Source organism: Martes martes (assembly GCF_963455335.1).
Source record: "Martes martes genome assembly, chromosome: 7".
Lineage (NCBI taxonomy): Eukaryota > Metazoa > Chordata > Mammalia > Carnivora > Mustelidae > Martes > Martes martes.
This window is the reverse complement of record NC_137894.1, coordinates 60,450,698-60,466,130: the sequence shown is the minus strand read 5'-3', so window position 1 is coordinate 60,466,130 and position 15,433 is coordinate 60,450,698. Positions and strand designations below refer to the sequence as shown.

At 45.4% G+C, this 15,433-nt stretch overlaps 1 protein-coding gene across 3 annotated transcripts in view; it reads left to right on the top strand.

Moving 5' to 3' along the window:
• Positions 1-15,433, top strand: part of NDUFAF1 (NADH:ubiquinone oxidoreductase complex assembly factor 1) — a 32,129-nt gene that overhangs the window by 2,191 nt on the left and 14,505 nt on the right. Inside the window, exon 1 of one of the 3 annotated variants that reach the window (XM_080807453.1) lies at positions 13,622-13,747. The exons of 1 other annotated variant lie outside the window; for it this stretch is intronic. The gene's annotated coding sequence lies outside the window, so the exon portion shown is untranslated. Of the gene's footprint in view, positions 1-13,621; positions 14,091-15,433 lie in introns of those variants that run through there. One more of the 3 variants, XM_080807455.1, reaches the window with a different exon arrangement.

Here is a 15,433-nt window from a genome sequence, read left to right as displayed (position 1 = left end):
AAGAAAGATAGGCTTTAGGGCACCTGGCTGGCTCAGTTGGGAGAGTGTGCAACTCTTGATCTTGGGGTTGTGAGTTTGAGACCCATGTTGAGTGTAGAAGTTACTTAAATAAATAAAACCAAAAAAGTATGTTCTTTATTTGAGTGAAATCTATTGATTTTGCTTTTTCTTCAAGGAGTCATCAAATGATTCATATACCGAAGTTAGTCCATATTGAGAGTAAACAGTGTCTTTTTTTTTTAGATTTTATTTATTTATTTGACAGAAATCACAAGTAGGCAGAGATACGGAGAAGACAGGCTCCCTGCTGAGCAGAGAGCCCAATGCGGGGCTCGATCCCAGGACCCTGAGATCATGACCTGAGCCGAAGGCAGAGGCTTAACCCTCTGAGCCACCCAGGTGCCCCTGTCTTTTTTTTTTTTTTTAAGATTTTAAAAAAAGATTTATTAATTTATTTGACAGCCAGATCACAAGTAGGCAGAGAGGTAGGCAGAGAAAGAAAGGGGGGAGCAGGCTGCCCGCTGAGCGGAGAGCCCAATTCGGGGCTTGATCCCAGGACCCTGGGATCATGACTTGAGCCTAAGGCAGAGGCTTTAACCCACTGAGCCACCCAGGTGCCCCTTTAAGATTTTATTTATTAGAGTGTGAACACAAGTGTGCACGAGCGGAGTCAGGGGGAGGGTCAGGGGGAGAGGGAGAAGCAAACTCCCTACTGAACAGAGAGCCCGATGCAGGACTCAATCCCAGGACCCTGGGATCATGACCTGAGCCAAAGGCAGACGCTGGGCCACACTGGTGCCCCGAAAGTAAGCAGTGTCTAGATTGAATGAATAAACATATTATACTCTAAATTTCCTCTTGAGTTGGCTTCCCAGAGAACCCAACCTATGCAAGTTTTCCCTTAGTAAAGTGAGGATAATGATTATATGTGCCTCTTTGGGTTGTAATAAGGTTTAGATTGGTTAACATATGTTGAAAAAGTGCTTGGAGTACTTCCTGGCAAAGAGTAAGCACTCAGTAAATGCCAGCTATAATTTTCTAGGGAGGAACTTGTAGGAAGAGGGTTGAGATAGGAGATTTTCATTTTTTAATTTTTACACTTTGATGCTGTTTGAGCTTTTTACATTGAGTATGAATTTTTATCATAATGATTTTTTAAAAAGATTTTATTTATTTGTCAGAGAGCACAAGCAGGGGGAATGGCAGGTAGAGAGAGGAGACTCCCTGCTAAGTAGGGATCCCAGTGTGGGACTAGATCCCAGAACCCCAGGATCATGCCCTGAACTGAAGGCGAATACTTAGCCGATTGAGCCACCCAGGCATCCCTCATAATGGTTTTTTAACAGTTTTGTGGAAATAGAATTTTTTTCTCACTATAAAAATTATTCCTACTGGGGCACCGAGCTGGCTTGACTGGTGGAGCATGCAACTCTGGATCCCAAGGTTGTGAGTTCCAGCCCTACAGTGGGTGGAGAAATTACTTAAAAATAAACCTTAGGGAAAAAAAAGAAAGAAAGAAAGAATGTGGTAATATGTGCGTGTATGTGAACATTGAGAGAAGGTCTGGGGAAACATTACTGTGTATGTTTACCATGGTTTTTCTGTTTTGTTTTTAAGGTTAGATGGAAAATTTTTTAAAAAGATTTTACGTATTTATTTGAGAGAGAGAATGAGAGAGAGCATGAGAGGGGAGAAGTCAGAGGGAGAAGCAGACTCTGAGCAGGAAGCCCAATGTGGGATTCAATCCCGGGACTCCAGGATTATGACCTGAGCCAAAGGCAGTTGCTTAACCAATTGAACCACTCAGGTGCCCCCCTCCCTTTTTTAAAAAAGTAGGCTCCATGCCCAGCATAGAGCCCAGCTGCCTGGGTGGCTCAGTGGGTTGGGCGCCTGCCTTTGGCTCTCGTCATTGTCTCAGGGTTTTGGGATCGAGCCCTGCGTTGGGTGCCCTGCTTCTCCCTCTGCCTCTCTCTCAAATAAATAAATGAATAAATCTTAAAAATAAAAAAAGAAGGGGACACTCAACCAATTGAGCCACCCAGGATGGCTACAGTGTCCTACACAGTGTTGCAGGGTCCTTCTTTTGGTTAGCGGACCATTTACTTATTTATTTTTAAGTTTTTAATTTAAATTCAATTTAATTAATATGTACTGTACTATTAATTTCAGAGGTAGAATTCAGTCATTCATCAGTTGCATACAATACCAGACCTTTTCTTAATTAACGAGTTCAGGGTCTGATAATTAGCTCAGATGCAAAGGTGGGAGAAGGATGTCACTTTTTATTGGGGCAGCTGCCCTCAGCCCGTTAATCACCCGACCTTGATTTCTTCTAATTGAAAATTGAAGATTAACCCTGTTAGCCCTTGGAGATGCTGTATTCTGTTAACCATCTCCATAAGTCTCTGAGGTTCAGGCAGCCTTGGCTGTCACTCCGCCCTTTCTGCTATTAAAATAATTGTATCTACCTGGTTCCTGGTAGTTAAGTGCTGCCACCTGGCCTCTTGTTGCAAGTTCTACCACCCCATTACCATTGTGAGCCTGGTTTTGTAACAGTCTCTCCTACTGTCAGTCCTGGCCTGCATTTTTAGCATGTAGTGAAATTTCAGTGATGCTGTTGTACCTCTTTACCATCTCATTCCCTGTGGCTTTAGTAAGTGGAGTATCCTCTTGATCTTCCCATGGAACATAACCATTCGGTGGGATTTCCAGCCTTCCTACAGTACATCTACTTCACTGTGCTTCCCTGTGTTGTTTTGTTTTGTTTTGTTTTAAGATTTTATTTATTTATTTCACAGACAGAGATCACAAGTAGGCAGAGAGGCAGGCAGAGAGAGGAGGAAGCAGGCTCCCCGCTGAGCAGAGAGCCCGATGCGGGGCTCGATCCCAGGACCCTGGGATCATGACCTGAGCTGAAGGCAGAGACCTTAACCCACTGAGCCACCCAGGCGCCCCCCTGAGTTTTTAAATCTGTTCCTACATGATGTGTCCTGGCAGTTTTGACTTTTTTTTCCCCCCTTTGTATGGGTTGTAGTTTTTCATGCTCCTAAGAGCCATTCTGGTAGCATTTCCTGGGGCCTTGGCAGAGTGATAACTGTTGTATCTCAGGAGAATGTTTCCAAATCAATAAATTCTCCCTAACCCAATTTGGTCTGGTCCTCTTGATCAAGCACCTGCAGAATCCAGTCCCTTGTTACTCCCCCAGCTCCTGGCATTTTATGTGTGGCTAGTTCTTGCAGCTCCTTTGGGGGATAGCACCTTAATGAGTCCCAATAAATCCCTCACTGGGTTATGTACTGTTTTAACCCTGGTTATCAACCTAGTATCCAGCAGGGAGGTAAGAGCAGACTTTGAGAAGGGTACCTGCAGTCTTACAGGGTCTGGTCTTCTGCATTGTCTACAAAGAAGAGGGAAGCGCTAGATGATGGGCCATTTCTGCACACGCAGAGGGTGTAGGAGAAACTGGGAATTCAAGATCTTCAGGGGCACCAATCAGATATCTCCACCCCACATGTCATATTCCCATTATTTCCCAACTAGGATCTTTAGCCAACTTGCCTTGCTTGGGAGTTTAACATCATTGGATCTTAGACTATTCTGATGATTATCCTGGCCCTCAGCTTTCCCTGCCCTCCCACTACAGGTGATGAAGCCCTCTTCATATGCCCTTAAGGGGGCCCTCTGGCTTTCACATTTGGCTTTCAGTCACGGTGACCCAATTTCACTATTCTTTTTTTTTTTTTTTTAAGATTTTATTTATTTATTTGATAGAGATCACAAGTAGGCAGAGAGGCAGGCAGAGAGAGAGAGAGAGGAGGAGGAAGCAGGCTCCCTGCAGAGCATAGAGCCCGATGCGGAGCTCGATCCCAGGACCCTGAGGTTATGACCTGAGCTGAAGGCAGAGGCTTAACCACTGAGCCACCCAGGCACCCCCAATTTCACTATTCTTATAGTTACTCTCGCACCTATATTTATTTGGTACATCCCACCAACTAGTACGTTCCCTTCTGCCAGGATAGTATCCCTATTCACCAATGATAAAATATTTAACAGTTGGACCACCAGATCTTCATTTCCAGCTGTGTGTTAAGTGACCCTGCTTCTATACATCCTTTCATTGCCTGCTTTCTTGGATCAATCCCAGTACCAATCGTTGTAGGTTGGGTTCTCCAAGAAGCAGACTCTGAGATGGAGTTTAGTGTGCTGGATATTTACCAGAGAGTGTCCCTGGGAATTGACAACCACAGAAGGAGGGAAAAGTGGGAGAAGTTGAGCTGTAGTGTGTACCTGACAACAGCGTCAACTAATCACATGGGTAATCTGAAGCCAAAATAGATGGTCAGTTGTCCCACACTGCACTGAAATGTTCAGACCTTTATCGCCCTGCCTCAGTCATTCATTAGATATAGGCCATGTGGGAGAGACCTTGAGCACAGGGTCTCTCTGTAGTTAGCTGGACGCCAAAGTATCTGAAAACTAAAGGCCGTCACCTGGGCCAAAAGTCCTCTTTACTGGATGTCACATCTCTGTGTCCTGGACACTGAGGCACAGAGAGGTTCCCAAGGCCACACAGTTAGTAAGTAATGGAACATGTCTGACTCTAGGGTGGCGCTCTTAACTGCTGTCAGCAATTCTGTGCCTCTCCCTGGTGTGGCAGACAAGCAACTCCAGCCTGCTAACCTGGAGCAACCAGGAACCAGCCGGCAGGAAAGAACTTTAGGGGAAGGCAGGTACAGGAGCAAGATCATGAATGTGGTCAAGATGGGGTAGGGAGGTATAAACACAGTAGCTAGGGGCTAGGCAAGGGAGAGAGTTCTTTTCTTTTGTTTAAGATTTTATTTATTTATTTGGCAGAGAGAGAGAGAGATCACAAGCAGGCAGAGAGGCAGGCAGAGGGGAAGGGGGAAGCAGAATCCCCGCTGAGCAGAGAGCCCAATGCGGGGCTTGATCCCCGGACCCTGAGCTGATGACCTGAGCCAAAGGCAGAGGCTTAACCCACTGAGCCACCCAGGCGCCCGTCTTTTCTTTCTTTAAAAATTGCTCGCTTACTTGATTGATTGATTTGAGAGAGACAGAGAGAGGGAGAGTGAGAACACACACGTACATGCACGTGCACCCCTGAGCAGGGGTAGGGGCAGACTCCTCCATGAGTGTGGAGCCCAACACAGGCCCCATGGGGGGCTTGATCTCATGACCCTGAGATCATGACCCGAGTGGAAAGCAAGAGTCGGACACTTCACCAACTGAGCCATGCAGGTGCCCCAAGGGAGAGTTTTCTGATGCTTTTTCAGAGCTGCAGGAGAGAGGGGCCCTGAGCAGCTGCCATGTCCTGTCCATCACCCTGGCCACACTCTCCTGGGAGCCCACGAGTGACTTTCCAGACTTTCGTAGTTTGGAGAAAATGTCACTTCACAGCCTTCAAATCCATCTGCATGGAGACCCCTGTTCTCCAAGCAGCCCCCCTAATCCCAGAAGGCTTTCCCTTGTGGGACGAGGCTGTATTGCTTGGCTGACACAAGTATTCTTGGCAAACATACTTCTCATGGTAAGTTGTTAGTCAGTCTTATAAACCATGCTCTTTGGTTAGTAGGAAGTGGCTCCTCAGAGTCTGGTCACTTTTCAGTATCGAATTGAGCAGCTGACTTTGAGTAGAGAAGAGAGTGGCAGCCTGGGGAGACTCTGAACTCAGTGTTCCCCAGGCATAATACCATGCTTTTCTTGCCCAGTTCCTTCCTTTTTCTCTCTGCCTCTTACCTCTCTGCCTTGGACTGGATGACTCTACTTTTCAACCTAAAGTCATCCCCTAAGGCCCCATTGTGAGTATGAGTTCATATTTTCCTACCCACTACTCTCATGTACTTTGTGTTTGTTACTACTAGAGGGTGGCGTGGTAAAAGTCCTTTGCTGCCCTGTGCTGTTGTTGTGTGGGTTTTTTTGTGCGTTTTTGTTTGTTTGTTTGAAGAGGAGAAGATGGAGAACAGGAAAAAGAGGAGGAGGGAAAGAGGAAAAGATGAAATCAAAAGGAGAGGAAGAAGATCAACTCCTGCTGTGTGGAGGGCAGAGCTTAAGACCAAGGTTTCTTTCAGCGTCTCCTCTGGGGTCTTTATTCATTCAGCAGGTTTGCTTGGATGCCAGCAAGTGCCACACATTTCTAGATTCTGTTCCCTTGAGTAAAATATAATTTGGAGAGTTGGGTGGAGAATGTGAGGTGTATTTCAATCACTCGCAGGCCCTTTTAAATTTATGTTTTGAAGTGCAAAATTAACACATGCCCGTTGTAAATAACAAATCCAAATACAGCAGTGTATTTCCTTCCAAAGAGGAAGCTCTCACCCTCATACCCCTTCTCTCCCAGTCTCACTCCCTAAGAGTAACTGTAGGACCAATTTGATACCTATTGTTCCAGACCTTTTGGGACACATAGGTAAACACATCCAAAAACAGGATTGGGCAATATGTATTATCCTATAATATAACCTCTCCCAGCAGTGTTAGACTGGCTTGACAGCCAGCCCTAGGGGTACATGGGGGTCTGAGAAAACACCTTGGGAGACTACAAGGTAATGTCTACCTCCATCAGCCTGCATGCATGATTAAGTTGTGCATGTCCAATGGGACCTGGGCTTCCTTGCATGCAAGTGTTCCCTCTGCTAAGTGAGAACTGATTTTCAGATGTTATGAAGTCAGCCCTATCTCTGGCCTCTCTCAGTATAGCTGCATGATTCATAACCTTTTGTTCCTACCTTAGTATACATAACAGATGCTCTCTATATTTGATATGTACATACCCTGAATTGTCCTCCATAATCAAAACACACACACACACACACACACACACACACACATACACTTCAATTAGACATGTCAGAATCCCAGGGAGTGAACGGGATGTTTCCATAAGGATAATCTTATATCTTTTTTTTTTAAGATTTTATTTATTTTGAGAGAGAGTGGGAGAGGGAGCATAAGCAGGGGGAGGAGCCGAGGCAGAGGGAGAGAGAGAATCTGAAGCAGATTCCTTGCTGAGCACAGAGCCCAACACAGGGCTCCATCTCACAACTCCGAGATCATAACCTGAACCAGCCAAAACCAAGAGTTGGACACTTAACCAACTAAGCCACCCAGGCTCCCCCAATAACCTTATATCTTTAAAAATTATTTTTATAAGTTACTTGCTGACTTTTTAAAGTATGATTATTCATCACTTGAGACCTGTATCAAAACTGATTGCAACACACTCAGAAACACGAATACAAATGAATTCCGTAATTTAAATTCATACTTTATCAAAAGCCAAACTTGTGGTTTATTTAGCAACACAGAATTCCCTGACTTATACATTCGGGTGTCACACATTCAACTGAGCACCTGCTTGATGCCAGGTACTGAGCCGGGTGCCAAGAAACAGAGGTGAACAATGCACCGTCCGTGGTTACAATCTAATAGAGTGGTTATTGAACTTTCCTAAGAAGCACAGCAAAGCTCATTTTCACTCAGGCAAAGTCTAATACTGTTACTCTCAGAGATGCTCTAGAACCACGGTCCTCTTCTTGTTGGATTAGCGATGAAAGGGGTTTCAATGTTGTGGTGCATCCTTCTCAATAAGTGCTTTCACAATAACTGCAGCAGGAAGAAAGAATATTGGATGGTCTTGAAACTGAAATGAAATGCTCTGGCCTGAAATTGATAAATGTCACTTCTCCTAATCCATTGGCAAGAACTAGTCGAATGATTGCCTAATCATAAGGAGGCAGGGAAGTGTTATCCTCTGGTGTACCTGGAGGGAGAGAAAAACTAGATTTTGATGAACACTTGAAAATTCTACCTTGTATTAATAATTATATGACTTGATCATAACACATTTCATTTCCTACTGCAGGTTCCAGTAAAAAACTCTGAGAAAATGCTCAGCTGCTTTCTTCTCTCTCTGCCCTCCCCACACCCAGCAGTCACAAGAATTGTGGAGAATTAGCAGACCTGTACTCAGAGGCCAGTTCTGCCACTCCCCTGCTTCTGTGAGAGTCAGATCACCTAATCTCTCTGAGCTTCACTCTCATCAGACCTCTGAGGGGGGAAATAGTATCTGCCTTACGAGATTGTGGTAAGGCATGAGAGACATGATATAGTAAATTTCTGGATCCAGGCTTGACTCTGTATGTGAATTTGGTCAGTAGAAATTGTCCCCCTTCTGTCAAGAAGAGCTCTTACATTTTTCTAGGTATAATGTCTGTTGCATAACTCTGTGCCTTTGGGCCTGTGTGCTTCCTTCCCTGGACTGATTTTCCTCCTCTCATCTGCCTGTTAAACCCTTATCTTAGGGGCGCCTGGGTGGCTCAGTGAGTTAAAGCCTCTGCCTTCGGCTCAGGTCATGATCCCAGGGTCCTGGGATCGAGCCCCGCATCGAGCCCCGCATCGGGCACTCTGCTCAGCAAGGAGCCTGCTTCTCTTCCTCTCTCTTTGCCTACTTGTGATCTCTGTCTGTCAAATAAATAAATAAAATCTTAAAAAAAAACCCAAACCCTTATCTCAGTATTCAGATCACGTCCTTCCTCTAGGAACTGTTCCCCAAGGTGAGCAAATAAGCAGATACGATACAGAGGAGTATGGATAATGAGCAGGTACCGTGTAGAGAGCCTGCAGATGTGGTTCGAATCCCAGCTCCACCACTTCATCAGCTATGAAGGCCTGTGACTAGCAAGTAACTTAACATCTCTAGGACTAAGTTTACTCACCTGTGAAATAGGTAGGATATTCCTACTTACTTCACAGGATCATTGTGAGGATTAAAAGGGAAAATGCCCCCCAGATGTTAAATTCACTGTCTGGCCCCTAAGTGTTCATGACACCCTTCTTTGCACCACCCCTGTACTTGGTACCTGCCTCTATTGTAATTTCTCTCGCATTGTGCTGCTCTTACTTGTTTGGTGCCATGCCCTGTGCTAGACTATGTACTTGCTGAGCACTGTCCCAGAGTTCAACAATAATATCGAGATTTTTTTCCTTAATATCTAGCTTGGGAGTTTTTTAAAAAATCCCAAGGATTATGCTAAACACTTTACATATATTATCTCACTTATTATTACTGTTTTTTTTTAAGATTTGATTTATTCATTTAACAGAGAGAGAAAGATCACAGGTAGGCAGAGAGGCAGGCAGAGAGGGGAGGAAGCAGGATCCCCACTGAGCAGAGAGCCTGATGCAGGACTCGATCCCAGGACCCTGAGATCATGACCTGAACTGAAGGCAGAGGCTTAACCCACTGAGCCACCCAGGCGCCCCTCACTTAATGTTAACTGGAAATTCCATCAAGGTCCTGCTACCTGCTAAGGTTGGCCAAGACTGGACAACACCTCTGCCTCTTTTCTCCCTGCAACTTAGCTGACTGCAGAGCTTTACTCATTAATGTCCTGATATGCAGCAGCTTCAGTGTCCTCTGGTTCTAGGTTTCCAGATGATGCTTTGAAGGTTCATTTCACTTTGAGTAAGGGAACCTCTCTTTGTTGTGGCCAGTTCTTGATCTGCTTCACTTTGTTTCTTTTGTCATATTATTTCTGGTGTTTGGCTGCCCTGTGTCTACAAATAGATAAACTGTCCTCCTTGTCTCCATTTCTAATTTGGGTGGCTTTCAGTTTTGTTATGAACAAAGCTACAGTTAAGCTCTGGTGAAGCCCACTACCTAGGAGCTCCTGGGAGGCTAAGAAAGAAGACGGCAAAGACCTGGCTGGGTTAACCCTCCCATAATGCCTCCGTCCTCTCTCTTGCCTGCCATTCTCATGGCCTTCCTTCATGATTTGATCAATTTTCCTCCCTTCAGCCTCTGCTTCCCCACTGCTAATGAATACACGCGGGGGTTCCTATACTTAAACAGTTAATGAATAAGAAAATGCAAATCAGAACCACTATGAGATACCTCTTCACACACTTTAGGATAGCTCTTATGAAAAAACAAACAGAAAATAACAAGTGTGTTGAAGAAGTAGAGAAAATAAGATACTTGTGCATTGCTTGTGGGAATATGAGATGGTGCAGTCACTACAGAAGACAGTAGGGTGACTCCTCAATTTTTTTTAAAGTAATGTCCACCTCCAACATGTGGCTTGAACTCATGACTCTGAAATCAAGATTTGCATGCTCTACCTACTGAGCCAGCCTGGCACCCCTGATTCCTCAAATATTAAACATACAACTACCGTTATGGGTTTAATACCTAAAAGAAGTAAAAGCAGAGACTTGAACTGATATTTGTACACTCATGTTCATAGTAACATTGTTCACAATGGGCAAAAGGTGGAAACAAGCCAACTTGCCATCAATAATGAATAGACAGGGGCAGCTGGGTGGTGCAGTAGGTTAAGTGTCTGACTCTTGGTTTTGGCTCAGGTAGTGACCACAGGGTCATGGGATCAAGCTTAGCTGTCAGGCTCTGCGCTCACTATGGAGTCAGCTTGAGATTCTCTGCCCCTCCCCGCTAAAATAAATAAATCTCAAAAAAGTAATGAATAGATAAATTAAATGTAGTAAATACATACAATGGAATATTAGTCAACTTTGAAAAGGCAGGGAATTCTTTTTAAAATTCTTTAAAAAAATTTTTTATTTATCTATTTGAGAGTGAGAGAATACATGAGTAGGGGGAGAGGCAAAGGGAGAGGGGCAAGCAGACTCCCTACCAAGTGGAGAGCCCAACATGGGGCTCGATCCCTAGACCCTGAGATCATAATCTGAGCTGAAGGCAGATGCTTAACTGAGCCACCCAGTGCCCCAGAAAAGGAAGGGAATTCTTTTCTTTTTTTTTTTTTTAAGATTTTATTTATTTATTTGACAGAGAGAGACACAGCAAGAGAGGGAATAGGCATGGGGAGTGGGAGAGGGAGAAGCAGGCCTCCTGCTGAGCAGGGAGCTGGATGTGGGGCTCAGTCAGTCTCAGACCCTGAGATCATGATCTGAGCCAAAGGCAGAAGCTTAACCTACTGGGCCACCCAGGTGCCACAGAAAAAGTATATTTTAAAGTACATGACAAAAAATCACTATTTTCAAGGTTTTTACCCTCCCGTTCGAGAGAAAAGGCTTGTACGCCTAGAGCAATGAATGAGCGCCTTAGTCATGTTTATAATCTAGTTTTCACTTGAACATAAGTGCCGGTGTCACAGTATAAAGCATAAATATTATAGGGTGTCAGAAGGAGAGCAGTCATTATGAGATGAATGCATTAGGGAAAGTTTTTAAGGAGAAGGTGGGATTTAAGATGTGTTCAGAATAGATGGAGTCACTGTATCAATTAGGACCTATTGGTTGGAAGTGGTAGAAACCCAACTTAGACTAATTTAGGTAAAAAGAATTTATTGGTGCTTAGAAATCAGGGGAAAACTAAATGGCCAAGCCATGGGAAGGTAATAGATGCAGCTGGGCCTCAGGAACTACTGGAACTGGCAATATAAATGCTGAATGGGTCTTTTTTTTTTTTTTTTTTTTTTTAATTTGACAGACAGAGATCACAAGTAAGCAGAGAAGCGGGCAGAGAGAGAGAGAGAGAGGAGGGGAAGCAGGCTCCCCGCAGAGCAGAGAGCCCAATGTGGGGCTCCATCCCAGGACTCTGGGATCATGACCCGAGCCGAGGGCAGAGGCCTTAACCCACTGAGCCACCCAGGTGCCTCCTGAATGGGTCTTTAATCCTGCCATTACTATTTGTCTCTGTACCTTGATTTTATTTTCTCTTGCTGCAAACCATTTTCCTTCCCGGTATTACCAGTCAGCTCATGAGCTCAGCAGGAGCCATCAGGGTTAAAAGGAGTATTTTCCAGTTTTACTTCAGAAAAACCCTGGGAATAACCTGATCTGCCCACCACTGGACCAATCAGCTAAAGCGGGAGGAGAAGGGAGTCCTAGAGACCCTTGAGACCAACTGCTGGGGAAGCAGAAAAGGGAGTAATGCTGTGCAGAAACAGTGTTAACTGATTATGAGGAGGAATGAGTGTGGTTTAGGCAGATACCATTTGGGCTGAGAAATTGAGGGTAAGTATGAGCAACATACATGGAGTAGGGGATTATGGAGGGCTTAGAATTTATGCAGTGGAACATCTAGAGGCCAAAGGAATCTGGTGTTCAGCTCTGGGTGCCACATTTTAAAGTGGAAAAAGATAAACTGTTGTGCCCAGAGCAGGGCAATCACTAGACGGAATGTCCGTTTGTATAAGGGCAGTAGCTATCAGGGTGTATCTGCGTTTGGAGGGAGGGAGTGAAAGCTCAAAAGATAGCAAAGATAGGCTTTAGAGTCAGTGAGAAGAGGTTTAAGAGGTTTTTAAGGCAAAGATTTCCAGCTTAGAAGGATGTGGGCATTTAATAGTTTTTTTTTTTTAAAGATTTTATTTATTTATTTGACAGACAGAGATCACAAGTAGACAGAGAGGCAGGCGGAGAGAGAGGGAAGCAGGCTCCCCGCCGAGCAGAGAGCCCCACGCGGGACTCGATCCCAGGACCCTGAGATCATGACCTGAGCCGAAGGCAGCGGCTTAACCCACTGAGCCACCCAGGCGCCCAGGATGTGGGCATTTAAAGAAACAGGGAGTATAAGAGGAGTTAAGGTAAATATGATCCATTCAGATTCAGACGTGCAGAGTTTGAGATGCCAGTGCTGTATCCCACAGCTGGAACTGCTGTCAAAAGATTGGAAATGTATGCTGGGATTTACGGGAGATCAAATTGCGCATAACTCATATCTGAAACTAGAAAAGAGGAAGGCACAGTCTGGGCTCTGGAGACAATCTGCATTTAACCTTGTGAGAAGAGAATCAGTGGAGGAGGCAGCTGGGGGAAGGTTCGAGAAGGCTAAGGGAACTAGGCAAGTGCGGAGTCTAGAAAAGTCAAAAGCAGGATTTCAAGAAAGAAGAGGTGGCGTGGAAGCAAGTGGTGGAGGAAACTTGGAAAAGCCAATTGTGTTTCGTGAGGTCTTAACCTTGGAAAAAAACGGAGTTAATTGTCATTCAGATGTTTGCTGAGAGCTTAATTCCTGCTAGTGCAATGCTAATTGCTAAGGACTGGAGGAAGAGCACCGTTCTGGACCCAAGAAGCTCACGGTGTGGCAGGGGAAGTGAGAAGTAAATGAATACTTAAGATACAATGTTGAAAGTGCTCAAACTGAGGGGTGCACAAGATACAGAAGTCCTGCGGAGTGGGCGGCCTCCTGAAGGAGGCGGGGTTTGCAGTCCAGGTGCCAGGTGGGTCTCCTGAGATTCCGCGCGATTCCAGGGGATCGGGTCCTCTGAGGCCACCGACAGTTCTTAGGCGGTTGTGGGGAATGGCGGCCCCGGGGGACCCTGGCGCCCGGGGGCGAAAGGATGTTCGCAATATTTGGGTCCTTTTTGAAAGATGCGTGATGGAGTTTGCAGCCTGAAGGAGTAATGCAGAAAGGAAAGGAGAAAAAAAGCTTTTCTAAATTCTCCCCTACTTTCTGGGTAAGGAGAAAAGATCAGGAGGGGTGGAAGCCGAGCCCTTTGGAAGGCTAATCGACCGAAAGCTTCAATTCGCCGGGCTCCGGGAACCTTGTTACTCTTATCCCGCCTGTACTTCGGCCGGAACCCTAGTGCCCTAAGGCCTAGTTCGACGGCGGACTAGAAAAGCAGGTGGACCCACACAAGAAAAGCGGAGTACCCGGTCGGGAAAAGCGGGGACCCGGGTGGAAGGCGCTGTCGGGCTCCGGCGGGGAGACCAGCGGACGCCGGCGGGGTGTGGGGAGCAACAGCCCCAGCAGGTGAGGATTGAGGGGGCCGCCTCGCCGTGGCCTGCTCCGGACGGCTCCCCTGAATCAGACCAGGAGTTAAAGACCGGGGCTCCAGAGTTTCGTTTTGCCTGTTACTAGCTGTGTGACCTCGTCATTTACTCTTGGAACCTCCTTTTCCTCGTCTCTGTAATCGGAATGATAACAGAACCTCTCTGGGTTGTTGTGAGGCGTCAGTGAACTATACTTGGAACGGTTCCGGGCGCGTGGTCAGCCCTGGATATACAGTCTGGACGAAGACGGCTTTCAGCTCCGTGGGTTACGCGGCGGTCAAAAATTAACCAATTTCGGCCAGGGGTCATCCAGATGATGAAAGGTTTTACTTTATGGTTTTTGGTAAAAATACTAAACAAAGGGCGCCTGGGTGGCTTAGCGGGTTAAGCCTCTGCCTTCAGCTCAGGTCATGATCCCAAGCTCCTGGGATCAAGCCCCACATCGGGTTCTCTGCTCAGCAGGGAGCCTGCTTTCCCCTCTCTCTGCCTGCCTCTGCCTACTTGTGATCTCTGTCTGTCAAATAAATAAATAAATAAAACTTTAAAAAAACCCAACTAAACAAAAATTTATAATTAGCGTTATATTATTAGAGAAGTAATGCACTACTGAGGACTTGGAAGATACGGTGAATATTACTACTCATAATCCCATCATCCTGCATACGACTTTGAGCCTTTCTTTTTCCTCCCTCAAATCTTTTTTTGTTGGTACACTTTTATGCTTGTAATATTAGTTTACATGCAATTTTGATTCCTCCTTATTTGCCACTTAGTAGTGTAGCCTACGGATCGGGTTCACAAGAATCATTTTTGATTGTACAAATTCCATTTTATGGAATTATCATTTGTTTCCCAAATTCCTTTTCATGTAGAGGTAAAATTAAACACAATCAGTGAGGGAAATTGAAATATTACCTATGATTCCAGGACCTCGGATCAACTTTTTAATTTTCCTAGTTCTCTCCTATTTTTTCTTTTTTAAAGATTTTATTTATTTATTTGAGAGAAAGAGAGCATGGGGCTGGGGGAAGCAGAGGGCAGAAGAAGAAGCAGACTCCCTGCTGAACAAGGAGCCCAGTGAGGGGCTGGATCCCAGGACCTGGGATCATGACCTGAACCAGAGGCAGATGCTTCACCTCCTTGAGCCACCCAGGTGCCCCTATAGTTGGTCTTTTTTTTTTTTTTTTTTAAGATTTTTATTTATTTATTTGACGGAGAGAGAGAGATCACAAGCAGGCAGAGGGAGAGGGGGAGGCAGGCTCCCTGCTAAGGAGAGAGCCTGATGCGGAGCAGGGTCCCAGGACCCTGAGACCATGACCTGAGCCGAAGGCAGAGGCTTAACCCACTGAGCCACCCAGGTGCCCCTATAGTTGGTCTTAATAGAGCTGAGGTTATTGGCCATGGATGTGAGTAGAAGTTAGGTCAGGGAGTTGGGCCTTGTGCACTATTTTAGGAGTTTGAATTTCTGTGTGTGTATGGGGGGTATTGCTGACTTATTATAAGGGGAGTACAGTCGTATTTAGACAAATTCCTTTTGTTGCCAGGCAAAGGATGGTTTGAGAGAGGTAGAGATGAGAGTCAGGGGTGCTTTGGTACTTAAAGAGTGTCTAATGGGCTTCACCTGGGAGCTTGTTAGAAATGAAGGTAAAGGATGTCTAAGCTGAGT